This window comes from Pan paniscus, chromosome 4, assembly GCF_029289425.2.
Source record: "Pan paniscus chromosome 4, NHGRI_mPanPan1-v2.0_pri, whole genome shotgun sequence".
Taxonomy (NCBI): domain Eukaryota; kingdom Metazoa; phylum Chordata; class Mammalia; order Primates; family Hominidae; genus Pan; species Pan paniscus.
The window spans coordinates 42931795-42951311 of record NC_073253.2 but is presented as its reverse complement, the minus strand read 5'-3'; the positions used below and the strand labels follow the sequence as shown (position 1 = coordinate 42951311).

The following is a 19517-nucleotide window of genomic DNA, read 5'->3' as shown; positions in this document are numbered from 1 at the left end:
CTTCTCTATTTCTTTGCAGTGAACTAAAACTTCTTATGAACTCTGGTTATACTGAAAACAGGAGTCATGGGAGACTTGATCTTGCTTAAAGGATATTTTAGTCTTTGATTTCTTTGAGGTAAATGTTCAATCTTTTTGCGTATCTTCCTCCTGCCTTTTCATAACCAAGATGACAGCTGAACAGGCTATCATCTTAAACCTGAACAGGCATCAGAATCACTTGGAGAGCTTGTTAAAATACAGATTGATGGGCCCCACCCCCAGAATATCTGATTCCATACATATGAGTCAGGGCCCAAGAATTTGCATTACAAATGCATTCTCAGATGATGCCTTTGCTAGTCTGGGCAACACACTTTAAGAATAGTTGGTATAACAGAAAGCTTGTGTGTCTTGTGTGTCTATGTGGACAGGAGTTGTGGGCTTCAGATTCATCCTCTGTGTCCTCTGGTCTCAGTTGTGAGGAGGGGGAAGAGTGGGAAGTCTGGCCTTGTCTCTGGACTCCTGAGTAAATAATGTGCTGATGCAGTGTTGGGCCCAGCAGGCCTTTTAGAGGGTCATGCCAGCACCCACTGCTGAGGTCTGTAGTCTCTGCCATCTGCCCTACACATAATAAGTACCCTTCCTCTGCTCTTCTCTCTTGCTGACCCCAAGCCCACCAATGAATTAATTGAATCAAGAGTTCCAAGGCATTAGGTTAAAGACATTGAAAAATATATCCATTTATTTTTTTCAAATATACATAAAGAAATCCATACAAACTAAGGCCAATTGTGGCAAAACTACATGAGACTTGACTAACCCACAATTCAAATTTCCTTCATAACATTTCTACCTATAAATTTGATTCAGAGAAATTACACTTCATAGATAAACTAGCCATAAAAAAGATTACAGTGGCAAAAGCTATCATCAGTAATATTTGATATGCATAAGAAACTGTGAGGAACCAAATCATGGTAAAATTGATTCTAAGGAAATGATTGCACAAAAATAAAAGTGAAATGGTATTTTTTAAAAGGAAGTGGTTCAACTGTATTGCATAGAAAATGAATCAAGGAATTACATTGGCTTAAATGGCATTAGCTCAAAAAAGTGTTCTCAAAAATTAATGGAAATTGGTGTATTCTGATTGAGATATGTTTTATTCAATAACATGGAGTCAAAACAAGAAGATTTTTAAAATGTCCTCTGTTCCCATGGAGCTTGCATTCTGCAAGAGTAACAGACATCAAAAAGATAACTGGGCAAATGACCACATGATTGCAGTTGGGATAAGTGCTAAGTCTAGGGTAATCTGCATATCACCCTGTGGCATGTATAAAGGAAGACCTTTTGCTGGTGTTTTGTAAAACCAGTTGTCTGTGTCATTTATTTTAACATGTAAAGTACACTGCCTTGTATTGTTACAGATCTTTTTCTCCATATCCGGTCTCTCCTGAAGAACAGAGTATTCTACATTTGTTTTATATGACCCCAAGGTGCTTATGTAGCATATTATTTATACATCTAATGAGGTCTTAATATTTTTTGAAAGAGTGATTTCATTAATTAACGGCAGATTTTAGTTAATATGTACAGTCTGCCACAATATACTTTAGGCATTTCACAGTTTTCTCATAAACTGGTTGCTGTTTCTGTCCCGGTTTTACATATGACAGAGCCAAGACACAGACAAGTAGAATGACTTGCCTGTGCGGGGGTCCTGGGTTGGCCAGTGCATTCATGTACTGGACCAGGGCCCCTGTATCTTGCAGTAATGTATCTGTGGGAGTTTCCCCCCAGACATTCGAAGCACACAGCTAATCTGAGAAAAAAGTGATTTGGCGAGGGGTTGGGGGAGTAGGCGGTGGGCACAACGGTTCCAGGTGACTTTCAAGTTGCTAATGAAAGAGGATCAAAGCGCTGCTGAACTGCTCACCTCCCCACTTGGCCTGCCTTGCCCAGCTGACTTTCTTCCAAGGACCTCAGAGGCAGCATTACCACAGGCATTAAAGATGGGGATGGGGAAAGAAGGCCCAGAGGGAAAGGGAACCACATGCTTACCTGCTAATCACTGCCCTGCAGCTGAAACACTGCAGAGCTGGCTGCTCTGGGATAGGAGAGGAAGGCCTCATTTAATCAGGAGAAGAAAGAGAACCAGGGGCCTCTGAGATGGCCTGCAAGGCATCACGGTCTGTGAACTGGTCTGTGAACTGCGGGCCTGCCTGGAAATGCATTGTCAGAGTAGAGTGATGCTTTCTTTGTAAATCCCTTTCTTCCCTGATTCCTTTTTCCTGACTGAATCAGGCCAAGATGCTCACCCAGAAGAGCACAGCATCACCCTGTCTTTCAATCCCCAAAGTAGCCCTTACCCCTAGACAGCAACATCATCTGTTACAATTGACAGCATGAAGGAAGGCATAACCCCTGCAAAGGGACTGCCCTACAACTCAATTTGATTTTGAATCCGCAAGTGCAAGTCTCATTCCTGGTAACTAATAGTAACAGAATCTGCTGATGTATTCTACCGCATCCCAGGGAGACTCATGTAGCCATGAAGACTGAAGAGGATTAAGTTAACCTTCCGTTTTATAGCTGCAAATTACTGGGTTGATGTCAGGTAGGGTGAGGAGTATGTTCCGGTTATAGCTGGTAGCAAGATGGCTGCATGCATCATGAGGCTTTGGCCTAAAAAGCTTGTCATTATATAAAAAAGCTATAGAGAGCAGAGAAAATGTCATTTCCAATTTAGAAGATCATAATCGATTTTTAACACATTGGTCCTTAGGTGATACAGAATTCAACAAAAACGGGGCTTATAAAAAGCCAGGGTTCATAAAATTACAAAGATTATAGACAAAAATAGATAACATATAAGACTTACCAGCTGGGCAAGGTAGCTCAAGCTTGTAATCCCAGCACTTAGGGAGGCCGAGGCAGGCAGATCACCTGAGGTCAGGAGTTCTAGACCAGCCTGGCCAGCATGGTGAAACCCCATCTCTACTAAAAATACAAAAAAAATAGCCAGGCGTGGTGGCGGGCATCTGTAATTTCAGCTACTCAGGAGGTTGAGACGGGAGAATTGCTTGAACCTGGGAGACGGAGGTTACAGTGAGCCTAGACTGCGCCATTGCACTCTAGCCTAGGCGACAAGAGCGAAACTACGTTTCAAATAATAATAATAATAAGACTTAACCATTTGCCAGGTCCTGTGCAAAGCACTTTATCTCATTTAATCCCTGGGAAACCCCATAAAGTACTATTATCCCATTTCACAGATAAAGAAACTGAAGCTCAGAGACGTTTAGTTGCTTGCCTGTGGATATAACACTAGATAGTGGGAGAGCACAGTATTTGAACCCAGGAGGTCTGATGCTGGAGGTCATGTTTTTAACCCTATCTCTGTATTGCCTGCCCAAGTGCTGGCTGTGTGCATGTATTCTCAATAATCCCTGGCCAACTTCCTGCTTTGCTGTCAGTAGCAGAGCTGAAGAACTTACAATAGACGGCAGAGGGCGTCCAGAGTCACTATTTTTAAAAGGTGCTAGTTTTCAAAAGCATTTCTGGAATTCAGAGAGAACAGAGGTCCACATAGCAGGCTAGACAGGAAAGGTAGTTGTAGATAGACTTTAGGGAATATATAGAATATTGCCTTCACGCAGGTTAAGAAATATTTAGTGTTGAAAGGATACTTTTAAAAGAGAGAAAGCAGTAAAGTTGATCCTCTGCAGAAAGTAGACCAATGTAAGTATCATGCAATGTGTCCATGTGCGTGTACACGTGAGCACACATGCACACACACATTAGATGTTTTGTGAGAAAACATACACTCAGTTTCTTATGAAAGAAAAAGGATGGTCATTTGTCTCACTTGGGAAAGGGTTTCCTCCCAAATTGAGAAGGAAAATCCCCCCAATTAACTGTTTGCCTTTATTAACTAAAATCACATTTGTGTGTGAAAGAAGTAAAAAGGAATTAGGATCTTGGTTATTTTGATTGTCTCTCTACCCTTCCAAATTCATCAAATGATAGTCAACCTTACTGTCTCTTCCTGCCATCATCAGGAATGACTAAATCTTGGAGCGTTCTCCATTTAAGTGAGGGAAATGTTGGATTCCCGGTGTATTTATCACTGCCCATCTCTAAGAATAGGTCAAAGATGAAATTCCCATTATCATGAAACTTTAATATATATTGAGACTTCACAGAGCACTAACTATACTGGGGCTGGGATGGGGATTCTGATGAGAGACCAGAGCTCAGGAGGAAGAAAGGACAGATGCCCTTGTTCAAGATGACTTCTTCATGGGCATCGATAGATACATTCTTGAAAACCACCCAAAGTACCTAGAGGAGACCCTAGTGCAACTGTGCATTGTACAACAACTGATGAGGTAAAAGAAACAAACTGTTAATGACTCTAAACAATGTGGCCCGCAGAGTTGGTATGGTTTGGCCACACCAGCTCAGGGATAAAGGTACTAGAAAAAATCTTGGGGAAAATCCTATTGTACATATTCCTTACATAATGTCTGTGATTTACCTCACTTATCAAATGAAAAAAACCCAAAACACCTGGTTGATGGCCATTTGGTCAAACACCTCTAGGAGTCTGGAGTTGAGTGGCCAGAACTCAGTCTTTCTTTACATGCTGTGTTAAGCAGGTTTTTATCTCATTCAGGTGTTAGAAGTGGAGGGAGGAACACAGTTAGGCTGTGTTCTACTGCACTGCATAGGGAGGCAGGGTATCACCCAGGCACAACGCCCACTTTGCAAGTAAATAATCAGTAGCATGAAGCTCACTTCTGCAGGACCCACCATGACAAAGTGGAGAGCTGGGCGGTTAACCAGTGAACCAATTGAGTGGCTCTGGGCTCCTATACCCCTTTCATTCCACAGCCTGTGATACACCCTTAGAGTCAAAATATCAAATTCAGTGGGCCATGAGTCTTGCCCAAAAGTATAAATCTTTTTTTCATATGGACTATTTGGGTCTATTTTCAAAAATCCCTTTTTCTTCTCTAAACTATCTCAATTCCACATTTCACTTTGCAGGTGTAGACATGACTTTTAGGTTGTTGATGATTTAATGCTATTGAAATGTTCTTATATGCAAAACACCTAGATAGATGCAGAGTGTGGGACAAAGACAACCAGCACATTGCTAAGCCCAAGTAGCAAATTTCCTGACCCCATTTTAAAGGTTCTGAGACAGATAGGCGGAATAGGTCCCCCTGTCTTTGAGTAGAAGAGTTGGCAAGCAAGCTGGACTAAATGGGCCATGTGCAATTTTGCTGTCTGTTCACATTTCAAATAAACTAATGTGTTATGATTTTTTTTCTCCTTGAATTTTACTTCCTCTTTTTTCTTTCTCTGTTCTTCTATTTTGTGTCTTCCCCATCATTTTGTTAATGCTTCTCCCTTTGAAAAAAAAATATTTTAGGTCCCTTTTTCAGGTTCTTTTGTGACAGAGCTTGGCTTCCTGTGTTCTCACTCTTTCACTCACTGACTCAGAGTAGAGGCTGCTTTACTGGAACTTAGGAGAAGCCAGAGGTTTGCTTTCAGTCCTGTTTTCTCCCGAGCCTAAAACTCTTATTTCAAGGGAGAAGATGTGTAGGCCAAGTTGAGAAAAGCAAGCAACAAGCCTAAAAATCATTTTCCTCACCAGCTGCCCTTGGGCTACATCCTGTAGAAAGGTGACAAGGACACTTGGAGCTGTCCATTTGCTCCCCAAATGTGTCTCCCAATGCCCAGCATCTTATGCAGCCTTTGACATGAGTAAAGTCCCTCAAGGTAAGCCATGGGAAAGATCAACCTACTACACAACCATCTTTTACTGCAACCCAAGGTACATTTTAACTTTCCCAGTTTATTTGAAGGAGAATATTAACAAATATCAGTTTTTCCCCCTGGAAAACATAGAGGAAAGTTTAAAAACAGTAAAATGTTTGCCAATTCAATATTTCCAGGCCTAATATTCAGATACCACCTAATAACAGTGAACTTTAGATGTAGGTTTAAAGCCCAACTCTGGAACTACATGTCTCATCCTCTACTTACAGCTTAGAAGATGCTTACTACCACAAAATTAATTATATTATACTACTACTTTCATCTTTATTGTTTTAAGTTGAAGCAGCCAAACTGCATTTGTCTGCAGCAATTAGGGAAGGAATATTCATTTGTAAGTTAATCCCAGTAACTAGTTCTTAGAATTGACAAATGAATAGAAAATGCTCAATCAAACCTCTGGGTAAGAATTTGAAGATTGTTTCAAGTGAGATCAGGGAAAATTGTGCAGCTAATTAAGACAACCATGGGAAAAGAGTGAACCATGATGTTCATTATGACTCAGTTGATAATACTTCTAGGTAAAGTCCACACTATTTGGAAAGCACTGCAGCATTCCTGGTGTCAAAACCTCCAAAAGCACATTAGAAAAGTGAAAGATGTTGGTCCATGATGAGCTCATCTAGTTATTTTAGGATTTCTGTAGTCACCTATGTTTGGTATTAAATGATGATAACGAAAATGCCTTTCATTATTTATCCCTGGTTATCATGCTTTCCATTCAAAGTAATAAATAGAAAAGAAAACCAACTAACAAATAGCTCATGGCTGGATTTGTTCCAGTCAGTTCCAATAGAACCACAAGTTGCTAAAGAAATTTACCCACTGACAATAACAACAGCACAGCAGCGAATCTCGAGCCTTTCTTTCACACTTCCCACTGTCACTCGCTGTAGGGGCTCAGATTTTGAGAAATTTAACCTGCATGCAAATGTGTGACAGTGCTTTCCTGGCAACCTGTCATTTAATAAAGAATAGGAAATGAAAGGCCTCACTATTGCCACAAGGTTCCTTTTATGCAAGTTTCCATAACTTAGAGAGATACTTTTGCTGCTTACTCTGTTTCCCTCATTCATACCACTTTGCATTACCTCAAAGCAAAGAAGGGGGACTGCTGGTCCTAGCAGTGAAAGGTCTCAGGAATGGGTCGAGATTCCTTTCAAAGGAAAAGGAAGGGCACCCTCAGATTAGATGTTCTCCAATCTGCCCTGGAACACTGAGCTGGAGCCCCAGAAACCACTGCCTAATAACAATAATTTGCATACCAAATATATTAAAGTCCTAGAAAGTCTGAAGAATACCATTTGCTTAAAGTTTAAGTAACCTCAGCAGCACTTAAGACCAAGGACTGGAATGTACAGCTGTGCAAGTCATACCCCAACTACGGGCATGTGGCAGAGGTGGGGAGTGGAGGCCAGGATCCAAGGCTGCTGCTGCCAATAGGGAGAGGCACCTTTCACTAATTCACCCAAACCCACATGTGGATGAATGGAGGCCATGAAAAGTCACCTGAACTCTTCTGCTTGATGGTGAGAATGTGGAACATGGCATCCCTCTCCCAAAGCCCCCAAGGCTTCTCAGCACCCTGAGCATCAACTCCAAAGTCCAAGTGCTAACATGCCCTGAGCCCACTGACCTCTCTAACCTCAGCTTCCCCACACCTTCCGTGCGTTATTCCTGCACCCTGGTCTTCTTTCTGTTCCTTGAAGACACCAGCACATTCCTGCTTCAGGGCGTTTGCACTTGCTGTTCCCTCTGGCTCAGTCCTGCATGTCATTCAGGTGCCTGATCAAATGTCACCTCCTCAGAGAGGCCTTCCCTGACCACCTAGTCTAAATTGCACCTTTCCTCCTCTCTATCCCTTATCTTGCCTTTAAAAATATATATAGCACTTACTACTTGAATTTTATATTTGTTTGTCAATGATTTGTCTTCTCGCTAGAAGAAGAGTTGGCAAATTACAGCCTGAGGGCTACGTCATACAAGCTGCCTACTTTTGTAAGTCAAGTTGCATTGGGGCACGGACACTATCATCTGTTTGCACATTGTCTTTGTCGGCCTTCACACTGCAATAGAGACCACATGGTCCACAAAGCTGAAAATATTGATCATCTGGCCTTTTACAGAAAAAGTTTGCCAACCCCTGCTCTAGACTGTAAGCCCCATGAGGGCAGGGACTCTGCCTTTTGTGTCCACACCTGTATCCCCAGCACAGAATATTGCCTGGCACTTAGGTACTCAATATCCACTGGATGCCAGTAGCAGTCCCCGAGTCCTGACAACCAAAAATGTCTCCCAACTTTGTCAAATGCTTCATGAGGGGCAATATCACCCGCTGGGGAGAACTGCTACATTAGCCTGAGTCAGGAAGACGCTGGGCAGCTTGAAAGTGAAGTATGTTAAGAACTCGCGGCCGGGCACGGTGGCTCACACCTGTAATCCCAGCACTTTGGGAGGCCAAGGCGGGCGGATCACGAGGTCAAGATACTAGTGATCAACCAGTCTGGCCAACATAGTGACACCCCATCTCTACTGAAAATACAAAAAATTAGCTGGGTGTGGTGGTGTGCACCTGTAATCCCGGCTACTGAAGAGGCTGAGGCAGGGGAATCGCTTGAACCTGGGAAGCGGAGGTTGCAGTGAGCTGAGATCACACCATTGCACTCCATCCTGGGCGACAGTCCGAGACTCCGTCTCAAAAACAAAACAAAACAAAACAAAATGAAAAAAGAACTCGCAGATGCCGCACGGGGGAAGGGGGCTATTGAAAGCCTGAGGTGATTGGGCCTCGGCTTTCTCTTGGCTTCTTTTGCTCTTGAATAAAAACCGCTGTGCCTCTTCATCTCCAGATGATCACCCAACATGATTATGACAAGTAACCATAGAATTTGAAGAATGAACTTTAGCTACTTCCTCGCTTGGTTACCCAACCGGCCTTTCTTCCTGGGACCCATGGGGTCTGTATTATACTGAAAACCGCTGCTGAGTTCAATATGCACGAGAACAATTGAATCCTAGTAATCAATAAAAAAGAACTAGTTATTGATAAGTGCAACAACATGGATGAATCTGAAAGATGTGATGCTGAGGAAAATAAGGCTGTCTCAGAAGCTGCATACTGGCTGATGCCAATACATAACTGGCAAGTGTCATTTACATGACTTTCTGGAAAAGGCAAAACAATAAAGAGAACAGATCAGTGGTTATAAGTTTTCGGTGGGGGAGAGTGTGACTACAGAGGGCAGCATGAGAGTTTTGGGGGATGATGAAACGGTTACATATCCTGATTGTGGTGGTGGTTACATGAATCCATACATGCATTAAAATTCATAAAACTGTACACCAAGAAAATGATTTTACTGTATGTTAATTAAAGAGCAAAACAAGTAGTCTTTGAAGAATACGATGGGCTTTTAATACTTGCCCATCTTCTTCTAACCACAATAAAATATTGAAAGCCATAATTTAAAAAATGCACCAGGCAACAAGGCCTTGACTATTGGTGGCAATTGAAAAGCTCAAGAGGAGAGAGGAGAAAGTCGATATTCTGGAACTACATGAAGAACTTTAGCTTCCTTGCTTCAATTCCTCTTTCACTTTCCATAGAACAAGGTGATCTTCACTTCTCAATCCAGGATTACCAAATTCCACCCCAGAATTGTCTGAGTTTTCTTGATGAGAAGAGAGAAAATGACTTTAGAAATCAATAGATACTGGAACAGATGTGCCAGTACACTTTGAGGTTGTGCACAGGTCACAATATTTTGTCTGATGCTCTTGTGCAGATGAAAGGGGCTCAGGGAAGTGATAAGGGAGAGCCTAAAGGAGTGTGTGGGGTTAGCTTTCCAAGGTTTCAGGCAAGAGAAGGAAAAGAGCAAAATGAAATGAAAATGACTCTTGGGAGATCAATATTCTGTGTGTATTATTCATATGAATAGTATCAGCAGATTCACGCATATATGAAATGATCAATACTTCCGGGAGATTTTTTTGCTTGGCCAAAATATCTAGTTGCTCACCTATGCCAATGATGGTGAGGATGGGGGCTCAGGGTATGCATAGGAAGGCAGTGGTGACCTCTACATTGAATTGTACCCTATATGCATCCAGTTGAGAGTAAGAATATTCAGTATCCCTCTCTTTTTTTTTTTTTTGAGGAACTGCAGACTGTGGTTTACATATATATGAGAGTGCTGTTCACAGGAAAAATATTGCTTAGTTGCTTCTGCAATAAAAATAATAAGTTGCAGCATTATTGCATCAAAAAAAAAAAAAGAATGTGCTTGACTTCTCAGAGAATGAAATGCATGGCAACTGTAAGAATCGTAGTGTCATCCACCTGATAGCTGTCCTGAAAGAGCTGCACAAAGCACAGATGACGATGGCACAGTTGGAAACAGCAGACTTCTTTCTCTTCTCCCATCTGCCAACTTTTTCAGTAACAATTTTAGATGGACAACTGAAGTGCTTGCACATTTTTTCAGAGGGAGCCTAGTGTACCAAACATCCTCAGGAGCTGTTGACTCTTTTCCCTTGGCTAAAAGTAACTGAAAACAAAATTTTAAGTTATAGCCCTTCTGTGTCTGTACGGTGCAGGCAGAGTGGGGTGGCAGAGAAGCAGTGTGTTGCAGTGGAAGTAGCTCTGACTTCAGATCATGTAGAAAGGAGAGCTTTAAATTTTTCAGTTGCATTTGACATCGTCACAACCATGCTTCCAGCTCCTCCCCCTCCACAATGTGAGGAAAGATTGTTTTATTCTCATTTAACAGAAGCCAGAACCAAAGCATATGTAAGCTAAGAATTTGCCAGAGATCATACAGGGGGTGGATGGGAAAACAGCACATAAAACCTGAGTCTCCTGGTTCTAGCCCCACCCACACCTACCCCAGCTCCATTAGGCTGGCCATACGATAAAGTGTCATCTGGCTTCACCAAACACAGACCAAAAGCTAGAAGATGAAGATGGGAGATTCCCACGTGCTCTGTAGGAATCACTCAGAACTCCCCGCTCCTACTCCAGGCCTGAAGTTCTGGCACATTCCCACTTGAGAATGTTCCTGACCCCTTAAGACTTACCTCAAGCACCACCCATACAATAAGACTTTTCTGACCTATTCCTATCCTCAAATAATTGACAACTTCCTCTGTAGAGCCAGATTATACCTTAAACACAGGGCAATTTTTGTGCCTGTAACTTTTTCACATACCTCAGGGCTTGGGTCTGGCTGTTACTCATATTCTTGAGCCTAACACGGTGCTTGTCTCATAGTAGACACTCAATGTCTGTGTGCTGAATGAAAATATGACCTGAACTTTATTCCTTAGAGGTGCAAACCAAAGGCAAGCTCAGCATGGAAAATCCTTGGGAAGTCATGTACCCTCTCTAGGCTTCAGTGTCCTCATCTGTAGAAATGAGGAGAGTAAGAAAACAATAACTCTGAAGGATTACTGTATGTAAGGTTATTGGCAAGGTGCCTGTCTCACAGTAAGCTCTTGATAGGTAGTGGCTATTTTTGGTGGCCAGTCTCCGAGGTGGGCCCAGTGACTCTGACCTGGTATTCATGCCCTTGTATATAGTCCTCTCCTACACTGAATAGGACTGATCTATGTGACCAATAAGATATTGGAGAATTGCCTGAGTGTGACTTCTGAGACTAGGTTGCAAAAATTACTGAGGCTTCTGTCTTGCTCTCTTTTGGATCACTTGATCTGGGGGGAGCCAGACACCAGACACCATGTTGTGAGGACACTTCAGCAGCCCTATGGAGAAGTCCAGATGGTGAGGAGCTGGGCTTCTTGCCAGCATGAGGTGATCATCCAAGTGAGCCATCTTGTAGACTGATTCTCCAGCCCAGTCAAGCTTTCAGATGACTGCAGTCCTGGCGATTTCTTGACTGCAACTTCAGGAGAGCCAGTTAAGCCACTCCTGAAATCTTGACTTATAGGGACTATATGAGATAAATGTTTATTGTGGATTTAAGCTGCAAAATTTGGGGGGTAACTTGTTACGGAGAAATACGTAATTAATACATGCTTATTGTAAATGGCTGTACAAATATCAATGGAGTCACCTCCTACATGGTCAGTTCTGGTTCTTGACTGATCTCTGTTCACAGGGGCTACAGGGCAAGATGACTGGTTTAACTAAATCAGGACTTCCCCTTCCCCAGATATGAAGAGGTAACTAAAGAGGACATTCTCAGCAACTTAGTATTTTCAGATCCTCACCTGACCTGAGGAAGGTGAGAATGTCTGTCATCTTGGTGCTATCTGCCACATCAGACAAACTTTCAGAGAATATCACAGGACACCAAGTCAGATAATCTCCTCTTACTTGTGTCCTGTATGTAGGTCATCTCTTAACATAGAGGGACAAGTCTTGCCCCAAGAGCTAATCTTGGGGTCCCTTCTCTGTTCCTCACCCCCAGCAGCTGGCAAACTGTCCACATGAATCCCTGGCATGAATCCACCTTCCCAAGCCTTTCACATCACAAAACTGATGAAAATGGTAACATTTTTAAAGTAGCCAATATTTGACAAAGTTTTGAGAGAAACCCTTGGTTTTTCAGGCTACACATGCCTTGGCAATATTCACAGCTTGGGTGATGGGCACAGAGACATTTGGCTTCAAGTTCTCACACAGTTGTGTTACTGTAACTCCAAACCCCCAGTCCCGTGCATTCCCCAGCGATCCTTGCTATCTCCCTAGAGTTTTGGCCGCTGCTTCTGGGGTGTTCCATTTCTCAACAATTGCTGTCACTCTTTCCTCCTGTCCTCAGTTCTCCTGCAGTCCCTGATCTGCTCTGTTCCTGTCAAAACTAAAGGTATTGGATCTCAGCCCCACCCCAAGCAAATACAATTCCTTCAGGTAACTTTCAATTGTCTGACCCTTAAGTGACCACAGACTTTTAAGGCCCCTTGAGACAACCTCAATGTAGGAATCTACAAGTGCCCTGGGCAGAAAGACAGCTCTTTGTCATACACAAAAGCATCCCTTGACTAGGAAAAAAAGGTGTCTCAATATGGGGAATATGAACTATGTCCCTCCTTCACCTCAGAAGATGAATTCTCTGCCTGCTTGGGGCACTCCTTCCTTCTGAGTGGTTGACACAGGCCACACCTTCTTTCTTTGTTCAAGAATCCCAAAGTTCCCACTATTTTTTCCCAAGGACTTTAAACACCAATAGTCATTAGTTCTATTATGGACAGTCTGCCTTGGCTCCCCCAAATTCCCAGAGGTGCAAATATATAGACGAGACCCCACCATGATGACCTCCTTGGATTTGAACTGGATACCAAATAGGACTGTGCACAAATCTGGCCTTGACCAATTCCATTCTGTTTGAACGATTTCTCACCGTTCCTACCTACAACTCTAGTACCCCATAGGTCTGCCCAATCCAGCTGTGATGGGACCATGAGGGGACATGGTGATCCTAACCAGTAGACCATTCGAAGGTGTTGGTTTGAGAATCACCCAGCATCTGGCCTGACCCAGGCCTGACAGCAAAGCCCCTTGATTTGGTAGCCAGAGGTTGCTTTCACATCTTGACATCTTCACAGTCCCCTGAAAATGGTAGCCATTTCATTGAGTCCCTGGGTGTAGTGAGTCTAATGACCTGTGCTTTAAGCACTAAAGAATGCAGTGAGTTGATTTTTCAGACTCAGCAGAGAAAGCACTGGGTAAAGAGTGTGCTCTTGGAATTATTAAATAGAATAACTCACCTCTGCTTCAGTGAAGACTGTCGCTATTATAGTAAACAATTTATCTGACACTACACTCTTAAGGAAAAGTTATTTAAGTTCTCTCCTAGCACAATACCCTCCACATTGAGGGCAGCCAATTAAGGCTTCTGCTTTGGTTGTATTGTTGTTTTTTTGGGTGGGGAGACCACAAGTTTAACTTTTGCTTGAAGGACCTCTTCCAGTGGTTTTGTCAAAGCTGTGAATTTTATTACCTCAAGTGTGTCAAGGAAGAGGGGCTCCAAATTTAGCCTAGGGCAAAAGGAAAACACAGATCAACCTCTTGCCATTTTTCTTTCTTGTTAGAGAGAAGTACTCTGTTGCCCAGGCTGTACTCAAACTCCTGGGCTCAAGAGATCTGCCCGCCTCAGCTGCCTGTGTAGCTGGGACTATAGGCACCTGCCACCATGTCCGGCTGATTTTTTTTAACATTTTTTGTAGAGGTGGGGGTCTTGCTACGTTGCCCAGGCTGGTCTCGAACTCCTGGCCTCAAACAATTCTTCCTCCTCAGCCTCCCAAGTAGGCAGGACTACAGGTGTGCCACGATCCTGCTGCCATTTTTATCCACTGGATTTCCACCTACATGATTACTGAGCCCCGCAGAGTCCAGGGGTTAAACTCCACTTCAGTTTTCTCACCAATAAAACTGACAAACTAATTCATCGCCAAACTTGATACTTAATCTCTGGTAAAGGAAAGATATGTTTCAGCACCAATACTCTTTATGTTAGCCATGCCCAAATTATATGAATACCCTCAATAGCTGCAAAATGCGGGGAAGAAAGCATTTGCTGATTTTTACTCTTCCCAAAGCAAATCCACAAGTACCTTAGCCAAATTGCCTGCAACGTCTTGTAATTTCATGGTGATTTTACTTTGGAAAAGAAAAAGGAGAAATAGAAGGTAAAGTCCTAGGAACTGGACTTTATCTTAATCATCTATCTTTTCTCACACTTGGAGTGACAGGAACAGAGAATGAGGATGGAAATGGTATGATTGATACACATACAAAATCTCACCCGTGGTTAAGACTTTCAGGGGAAATTTAGACCACAGCCTCGGCTTCCCAGTACTCGCTACCCTTTGGAGTAGTTCTGTTTTTAAAAATCAAAAACACAGCATTCGGAGGCTTCAGATAGAAATTATTACAAAAAAATTGACAGCATTTCTCTTCATCAAACGTAATGCTGTACAGCAAACTTAGTTTCTGTGGAGGACAGGCAATTTTAAGCTCGTGACTATTACAGAGATAAGGAGGGAGAGGGACTAAAAAGGGTCCTTGCTTAATAAAATGAAGCCAGCTGTGAAACATTCCCTGAGATTACAGGGGCCCTCCACAGTTATGCGTGCCTAAATCACCTCGAGTCTCTTCCTATTCCAATCCATCTGACACCTGTCTCCAGGCTAATCCTTCTAATCTGAACAGCTGCCTTGGAGACGTCATGCCTTGCCTTGCCTTCAGTGACTCCCCAAGGCCTCCAAAAATGTCAGTTACGCCCTGGCCTGGCCTTTATATTGTGCAAGAATCTGGCTGCCTCTGACATTTAATCTCCCTCTATTCCAACAGAAATCTGTCACTCCAGTGCCCACACCACTTTCTATTTACCCACCTTCACATATTTACCTGTAATGGTCTCCATTTTCTTCATCTGGAATATCTCCCTCTAACCCCTTCTCAACCACCAACTTCAACATATGATGCAAAGAGTGTGATTTGGAATTAGAGAGATCTGGGTTAAATTCTAGCTCTACTACCTGCTTGCTGTGTGTTGTTGGGCAGGTGTCTCACCTTCTCTGAACCTCAGGTTCCTCATCTATACACCAGATTCTCTATACACATCAGGTTCATGGTAGGTGCTCAGTAAAGGTTAACTCCTTTTTCCTGCATGTCTACCCAGCTCCCATGCATCCTCCCAAGCTCCTAAATCAACTAATTTCTATCATATGGGCCATAGCATAGGGTTTGCATGTGAGCATAAGGTTTATGTTCAGTGTTGCAGATTCACCTCTATTCATTAAAGGTGTCATAAAGGAATGGGCCAGGTCAGGAATATAGAGATCATAAGACCTTCTCAGGACAAAGCTCAGAGGCCGAGGCATATGGGCTCATTCTCTGCCAATGGCACACTGAAATTTCAGCCTCAGGGGAGTGGAACCCAATAGGAGTACTTGGAAAATAGCCAAGCAGTTCACGGACGGGAAATTATAGCATTGCCATGACTCACTGTTAGATAGTTGAAGGAGTTCCTGAATAACATTTTTTTTTGTAATTCCTAAGAAATTTACAAAAGATGCCAATTAGCAGATTCAGTTCCATGGCACTTGAAGCTTAATTTTAAAAAAAAAGCAGATGCATTAGACATGCTTACAATTCCTCTCCCGCTTCTAAAAAAATTGCCCCACCAACAGATGTTTAATTTGCCAGATAATTTGCCATGTGATGAAACCCCTCTTTGCCCATATCTGATTGGTGCAAGGTCAGTCACCTGACCAAAGGGCAGCCATTCCCATAGGCTGGACAGTAACTATGAGCTATGTCCTAGTGCAAAAGATGAGCTGAGCCAATCATGTTCTCTGTCTTTCCTAAAACTAGGAAACACAGAAGGAATGAGCCCACAGCAACAAGAACAGAAACTGCAAGGATGCTGTGATATTATAAAGTATATATTTGGTCTTTGTCTCATTTTCTGTCATACAGCTCCTAAAATCCTTGAAATCTCCAAAATGACAAGAGTATCTTTTGTATGCAAATGAGATGACTGGTGGCTGGCAGCCCTAGGTTGCTTCAGGATGGGGGTTGATCCCATAAAAGACCAAGGGGGGATTATAGGGTTGGAACGTTCAGCCCCACTCTCTAAACTTGGGGGAGGCTGAAGGTTAAGTTGATCATCAATGGCCAGTGATTTAGTCAATCATGCCTAAATGAAGTTTTCCTAAACCCCGAAAGTACTGGGTTCATGGAACTTCCAGATAGCTGAACAGGGGGAGGTTCCTGGAGGGCGGCTCACCTGGGGAGGGCTTGGAAGCTCCTTGCCTCTTCCCACGTACTTCACCCTATGCCTCTCTTTCATCTGGCTTGTATCTATATCTTTTGTAACACCTTTCAGGATAAACCAGTAAACCTAAGTGTTTCCCTGAGTTCTGTAAGCCACTCTAGCAAATTAATCAAAACTAAGGAGGGGGCCATGGGACCCCTGATTCATAGCTGACTGGTCAGAGCACAGGTAAAACAACCTGGAGCTTGTGATTGTCATTGGAAGTGGGGGACAGTGTTGTGGGACTGAGCCCTCGACCTGTGGAACCTGACGCCATCTCCGGGTAGACAGTGTCAGAACTGAATTGATTTAGAGGACACCCAGCTGGTATCTGCTGCAGAACTTATTGCTTGCTTGGTGTTGAGACAATACACCCACACATTTGGTCACAGAAGCGTTGTATGTTGTGAGAGCATAGTGGGAGAAACAGAGTTTGTTTTTTTCCTATATCCTTAGAGATGCCCTGAGGGAAAGTCAGGGACATAGCAAGCAAAACCTATGAGTAACTCACAGTTAGGGAGGTTCAGAAACCTCTAATAAGCAGGATAAGCCAGGCGGTAGAGAGGAGATCTGAGCGGAAGCACGAGGAAGAAGAAGAAGCCGTGAGAAAGCAATGGAGACAGTACTGGGTCCCCAGAGCTGACCAGTTTCTCAGGTGACCTCAGTCCCCAATACTATCTCAGTTCCTACAATAAAACCCTCTGGTCTCAAGCTCACTTACAGCAGTATTCCTTAAAAACAAAAGAACCCAACTTAGGAGGAAAACAGTGACATATTTTACTGCAAGAAAATAAAATACAACTACTCTGAACACATGCACTATTACACAAGTCACAAACCCAGGAGAATCATGAGGATTTATTTTTAATAAGACACAAGGTGCAGGGTTAGACTGTCTTAAAGGACAGACTGTTTTCTCAGAGTATTGAAAGAAGGGGGCCTCTTAGGATTTCTGAGAGCAGCCACTAGAGTGTGAGACTTTAGGAATGTTTCCACCTGCTCCGAGGACTCTGACCATCCCTGGCAGAAAATGCCAGAGTTACTTGGTAGAGCCCTCCTTGGCAATGAGAAGCAGCGCAACCTGTGCCCTGGGATGGACGTGCGCCTGCTAGCCCTGTGACCCTCAGCGAGTCACTTCATCTCCTTGAGACTCAGTTCCTCCTTTGTGATAGGTGACCAGCAAAGTGACTTCTGGGATATTAATCTTCTAAGTAAATGTCTTCTTTCAACTAGATTAGGAAAGGAGGCAGCCTAGAAGAAGAAAGACTGTGGCCCAGGAGTCAGGAAAGCTGCATTTCGGCCTTGTCACTTGCTGGCCGGGCAAGCTGAGCAGCTGTCTGACTTGTCTTGGTCTCACCCACAAAATGAGGAAGTTGATTTGTGTCTCATCAAAAGGGCATTTTCACTCCAAATTCTGTGATGCTAAGACCTAAACATTCCTCAATCTATGATTCCAATGGCTCTTAACATCTGTATTTAAAATTCTTTGCTGTGTTTTTTCCCCACCCTTGACTGTGTAGAAAGAAGTCTGTGCCACAATTTCTAGGATAACTTATTTATTTCAATTTGTCCAGTTACAGACTAAGTATAAAGAATGTTTATACTGGTGTGAGTTTCACTCCAGCACTAGTTGGAACAGACATGTGAACTAATTTGGATTCCTAACGGCACAAGATCAAGGCTGGTTGCTGATGGAGAACTGTGAATCTAAATAGGAAGACAGACCAGGCCATATTCAAAGGAAAAGATGTGTCCTCCTCCCAGAAAACTATAAATCCATAAATGGAAAGTGAAGGTGTGATTCGCAAAGTGATCTTGAGAAGCATTTTAAATGTCCTTCTCAAAAATATTAAATTTATTGGTAGAAATCAGAAGTTTTGAGGTCCATAGACACAGTGGTAGAGGCCAATAGAAAAAGCCAAGAACAAACATGGCTAGTTATAAAAGAAGTTTAATGTCCTGCAATTTCAGTAAAAACCTAAAGGCACACATGACTCCAAGATACTGAAGGTCAGTGACTTTCATTGTTTCACCAGTTAGTTAAATGAAGGTGCAAGACTCTACAGTAACGCTCATTTCTTGTTTCTGTGGCATGAGGCACCAAAAGCATCAAAACCTCTCGAGATACTCTGTACTAGGCGTCCCACAGAGGAACCAGTGCAAGCACTGGACACTTTTGGGTATAGCTGAAGATCACCTTGAAGAACGATGAACTCAGAAGGACAAGTGCTCCCCCTGCAGACTTTAGTCCACTCCCTGCCCCAAGCTCTCTGTGTGTATACTGGGGACCAACAACACTTTGATAAAGCCAAGGCTGTGGCTATCACCATGTGAGCTTTGGGGTGCTGAAGAAACTCAACCAGAATAAGAAGCTCATCGAGAAGTTGGCCATAAAGTATGAGGACTCTGATCAAACACATCCTCAGCCCCAGCCTGAATAAAGCTGGCAAATTCCCTTCTCTGTTCATGCACAATGAAAACATGGTGGCCAGAGTTGATGAGGTGAAGTCCACAATCAACTTCCAGACGGAGGTGCTGTGTCTGGCCATGACCAATGCCATGTGAAGATGACAGACGATGAGCTTGTGTACAACATCCTTCTGGATGTTAGCTTCCTGGTGTCACTGCTCAAGGTGAATTGGCAGAATGCCCAGGCTTTATACATCAAGAGCACCATGGGCAAGCCCCAGCACCTGGACTAAGGCATGGCCTGGTAGGTCCTAGTGCCACCAAAAAACAAAAACGAAAACTAATCAACTCTACAGTAGCCTATTATATCTGATTACTTTAGATCAACCACCTCTCTGCGTGGCTGATCTAAAATAATCAGATACAGGCTGGGCGCGGTGGCCCACGCCTGTAATCCCAGCACTTTGGGAGGCAGAGGCAGGCAGATCACCTGAGGTC

General features: G+C 43.1%; 1 pseudogene; it reads left to right on the top strand.

Moving 5' to 3' along the window:
- The first annotated feature begins 12080 nt into the window (after positions 1-12080).
- LOC100980596 (large ribosomal subunit protein uL1-like) lies at positions 12081-19312 on the top strand (annotated as a pseudogene).
- Positions 19313-19517: the final 205 nt, after the last annotated feature.